This window comes from Arachis stenosperma, chromosome 5 (assembly GCF_014773155.1).
Source record: "Arachis stenosperma cultivar V10309 chromosome 5, arast.V10309.gnm1.PFL2, whole genome shotgun sequence".
NCBI lineage: Eukaryota > Viridiplantae > Streptophyta > Magnoliopsida > Fabales > Fabaceae > Arachis > Arachis stenosperma.
The window spans coordinates 111631838-111636881 of record NC_080381.1 but is presented as its reverse complement, the minus strand read 5'-3'; the positions used below and the strand labels follow the sequence as shown (position 1 = coordinate 111636881).

Below are 5044 nucleotides of genomic sequence, written 5' to 3'. Positions count from 1 at the left end.
GTTATTCCACCTCTGATTTCCATTATTATCTCTGCTTCCTCTGTTATAATTGTCCCTCCAACCCTGGTTAGAATTGTCTCTCCAACCTTGGTTAGAGTTATCCTTCCATCCTTGGTTATAGTTGTCACCTTGATTGTACCCTTGATTGGGGCGGTCATGAAAGTTATGAGTGGCTGCTACAGTGTTGTCTTCTGGTTGGAGTTGCGGACATTCATCGGTATAGTAACTGTAATCTGCACAGATTCCGCATACTCTTTGTGGAACCAACTGCTGGCTGTGCTGTGGTGTGGTGGAGAAGGCTGAACTTGCTGAGGCTGTTGTTGATTTAATTGCATCTGCTTCAGCAAGTTAGTCATTTCACATAAGCTCTGAGCTATAGCAGCAGTCTCTTTACTAGTGGATACCTATGCAACAGCTCTTGACCGACTTTGTCTCTGCCTATGATTCCTAGTGGAGTCAGCTAAGTCGCTGATCAATTGCCATGCTTCTTCCATAGTCTTGTACTTTTTCATAGAACCATTGCTAACACCTTCCAGTGTGGTCCTATCTTGAGATTTCAAACCCTGTGTAAAGTATTCGAGCAACACTATCTTGTCAATCATATGATGGGGGCATGCGTCTCGAAGATTATTGAAGCATTCCAAGTATTCATAGAGGGTTTCAGATTCATCCTGAACGATCATAGACATATCCTTCCTCAGCTTATCGGCAACTTTAGCTGGAAAGAATTTATCCAGAAACTCTCTCCTAAGTGTATCCCAGTTGGAAACAGTTGTTACGGGTTGAGTGTAGTACCACTCTCTTGCCTTTCCCTCCAGAGAAAATGGGAAGGCTTTCAATAGAATGGAGATTTTATCAATGCCATCACGCTTAACAATAGAACAAGCAGTCTGGAAATCCATAAGATGCTTGATAGGCTCTTGAGCAGGTAAGCCATGAAACTTGGGCATCAAGTTGAGTAGTGAAGACTTTATTTCAAAATCTACAGCTACTGCTGGGTGGTGTGCCTGAAATGGTTGGAGCGTAAAATTAGGGGCTCCTTCTTCCTTAGATGACGGTTCAGGTTCATCCTCAAAAAGGAGTCGCCGACGCCGAGCTTGCCTTATACGTGAAAGAGTTCTTTCAATTTCAGGGTCAAATACTGGTAAGCTTGGATCAGGAAGTGAACACGTCATTTAACGAAAGAAACGTATAGCTCATAGTGATAGAATGAAAAGAAAAATTGCAATAAAAATAAATACCAATCAATAAAATAGCACACTGTTGCAACTCCCCGGCAATAGCGCCAAAAATTGATGCGAGCAGAAATTGGCGAATTAAAAATTATTAAAATATATACGTTGTAAGTATAGTTCTTAACTCGCCAAAAATCCACTTATCAATTTAGAAAGGTGTCACAGAAATTTGAAATTAAAATATTGGGAGTATGAATCCCAGGTCGTCTCCCAACAAGTTGCAGAAAAGTGTGCTATTTTATTAATCAGATGTTTTCAAAAAGGTTTGAGTTAAGTAAACAGGGAATTAAATTGGAGAATTTGAATAATGTAAATAAAAGCCTTGACTGGGAGTTGATTAGTTGGAGGCCCCATTATTGTTGGATTACTCTCTAGATTAATTGATAATTAAAGGTTATCCTGTTTAGTTATCTCTTACTAGGTAAGGAAAGTCAAACAAGTTGGAATGTTACGTCCGTTCACAAGTTGCAACCCACTTAATAAAAAGGGATTGGTGTTAGTGACTAGAGGGCAATCCAACAATAAACCCAATTACAATCTTTCTTTTAAGCTTTCGAACTCGAGGGTTCCTTTCAATCAACTCCCCATCAAGTTAGGGAACTACTCGCTCATTGTGAATGTAAAATTCATAACATATGAAAAGGAATTAAAGAAAGACATTGTAAATAAAAATCAAAATAATCAATTAAAAATAAAAGTAATCCTTGTATTAAATAATCCTAAAAATATTCCAATGGTAAAATTAAACAAAGCAAAGGACATGGAAGAGTAAAGCCAAGTAAAGAAAACGAACTAGAATGACGAAGTCTTGATGAGGTAATGACTCTTCTCAGTATCTCAATGCAAAAAAAGTGGTAGAAAAATAAAATCCTAAGAACTATGAATGTGTAGAGAGAAAAACCTAGAGGAGGAGTAAAAACTAGATCTAAAACTAAAACTGTGTAGAATGAATTGTTGTTCTGGTTTCTGCATATTTTCTGGCTCTAGTCTGCTATTCTGGGCCGAAAACTGGGTTAAAATAGGGTCTAAAATAGCCCCCAGCGAATTCTGCAGATTATGCAGATCGCGCACGTCACGTGATCGCGTCATCCATGCAGACGCGTCATTCGTGTTTTTCCCTACCACGCGTTCGCGTCGTCTACGCTTCCGCGTCACTTGTGCTTTTCCAATCCACGCGGTCGCGTAAGCCATGCGGCCGCGTCACTGCGATTTCTCCTCTTTCGCGCGAACGCGTGAGCCATGCGGCCGCGTCACTTCTCGCTGGTCATCTCCTCAATTTCTCGTGTTCCTTCCATTTTTGCCAACTTCCTTTCCAATCTCCAACTCATTCATGCCCTATAAAGCCTGAAACACTTAACACACAGATTACAGCATCGAATGGAATAAAGGAGAATTAAAATGCATAATTAAAAGTTTCTAGGAAGCAGTTTTCAATCATGTAATAATTTCAGGAAGGAAATATAAATGCATGCTAAATTAATGAATAAGTGAGTAAGGATCATGATAAAACCACACAATTAAACACAATATAAACCATAAAATAGTGGTTTATCACCGACGCCGAGCTTGCCTTATACGTGAAATAGTTCTTTCAATCTCAGGGTCAAATACTGGCAAGCTTGGATCAGGAAGTGAACGTGTCATTTAACGAAAGAAACGTGCAGCTCATAGTAACAAAATAAAAAAGAAAAATTGCAATTAAATAAATTCCAATCAATAAATTAGCACACTATTGCAACTCCCCGGCAACGGTGCCAAAAATTGACATGGCAAAAATTGGCGAGTTAAGAAATTATTATAAAAGATACGTTGCAAGTACAGTCCTTAACCGGCCGAAAATCCGCTTATCAATTTAGAAGGGTTGTCACAATATTGAAATTAAAATACTGGGAGTATGAATCCCAGGTCGTCTCCCAACGAGTTGCAGAAAGATGTGCTATTTTATTAATCAGGTGTTTTCAAAAATGGTTGAGTTGATAAACCGGAAATTAAATCAGAGAATTTAGATAATTTAAATGAATGCCTTGACTGGGAGTAGATTAGTTGGAAGCCCTATTCTTGTTGAAGTACTCTCAAGATTAATTAATAATTGAAGGTTGCTCTGCTTAGTTATCCCTTACTAGGTAAAGGAAAGTCAAGCAAGTTGGAAAGCTATTTCTAGTCACAAGTCCTAATCCTCTCCCTTGGGAAGAGCTAGTGTCAATGACTAGAGGGTGATCCAACAATAACCCCAATTACAATTTCTCTCTTGAGTAATTCAACTCAAGGTTTCCTTTCAATCATCTCCCAATCAAGTTATGGAACTACTCACTCATCATAATTATAAACTTCACAAAATCAATGGGGAAAATAAAAGAAGACATGATAAATAATGATAAAAGGGATTAATTAAAAATAAAAATAGTTCTGTATTAATAATTTGTGAAAATAATCCAATGTCAACTCTAGAGAAATTAAGAATATGGAAGAATAAATGAAAAGTAAAATAACAAACTATATTGATTAGGACTTTTGAAACTAATTATGAATGTTCGAATGAAAAACCTAGGGGAGGAGTAAATTCAGATCTAAAAACTAAAAAAATTATGCGGAATGAATGTTGTTCTCTTCTCTGCATGTTCCCTGACTCTAATATGTGTTTCTGGGCTGAAAACTGGGTCAAAATACGGCCCAGAAACTCTACCAGCGACTTTTGAAATTCTGCAGATCGCGCATGTCACGCGGTCTGCGTTCACGTCACTCGGCATTTCTCATACCACGCGTGCGCGTCATTCATGCATTCGCGTCGTTCGTGCAGCTTCCAATTCGCGCGGTTGCGTCAGGCACGCGAGCGCGTCACTGTGAATTCTTCCGTTTCGCGCGGTCGCGTCAGCCATGCGACCGCATGACTTCTCGCTGGTCATCTCCTCAATTATTTGTGTTCCTTCCATTTTTACACACTTCCTTTTGATTCCTTACGCCATTTGATGAGCGGATAATCTATACGCTTTTTGGCATTATTTTTAGGTAGTTTTTAGTAAGATCTAACTACTTTTAGGGATGTTTTTATTAGTTTTTATATAAAATTCATATTTCTGGACTTTACTATGAGTTTGTGTATTTTTCTGTGATTTCAGGTATTTTCTGGCTGAAATTGAGGGACCTGAGCAAAAGTCTGATAGAAGGCTGACAAAGGACTGCTGATGCTGTTGGATTCTGACCTCCCTGCACTCAAAATGAATTTTCTGGAGCTACATAACTCCAAATGGCGCGCTCTCAATGGCGTTGGAAAGTAGACATCCAGAGCTTTCCAGCAATATATAATAGTCCATACTTTATTCGAGATTAGATGACGTAAACTGGGATTCAACGCCAGTTCAATGCTGCATTCTTGAGTCAAACGCCAGAAACACGTCACGAACCAGAGTTAAACGCCAAAAACAATTTACAACTTGGCATTTAACTCCAAACGAAGCCTCTGCATGTGTAAAGCTCAAGCTCATCCCAAGCACATACCAAAGTGGGCCCTGGAAGTGGATTTTTGCATTAATTACTTATTTATGTAAACCCTAGTTGCTAGTCTAGTATAAATAGGACATTTGACTATTGTATTAGACATCTTTGGATTATTTTTGGATTACCTTATGATCCTTTGATCACGTTTATGGGGGATGGCCATTCGGCCATGCCTGAACCTTGATCACTTATGTATTTTCAACGGTGGAGTTTCTACACACCATAGATTAAGGGTGTGGAGCTCTGCTGTACCTCGAGTTTCAATGCAATTACTACTATTTTCTATTCAATTCAGTTTATTCCTGTTCTAAGAT

General features: G+C 38.7%; 1 non-coding gene across 1 annotated transcript; it reads left to right on the top strand.

Moving 5' to 3' along the window:
* Window positions 1–596: 596 nt before the first annotated feature.
* Window positions 597–704, top strand: LOC130984426 (small nucleolar RNA R71). Its single transcript, XR_009088364.1, has one exon. It is a non-coding gene; the product is annotated as a small nucleolar RNA R71 (small nucleolar RNA).
* The last annotated feature ends 4340 nt before the right edge of the window (window positions 705–5044 follow it).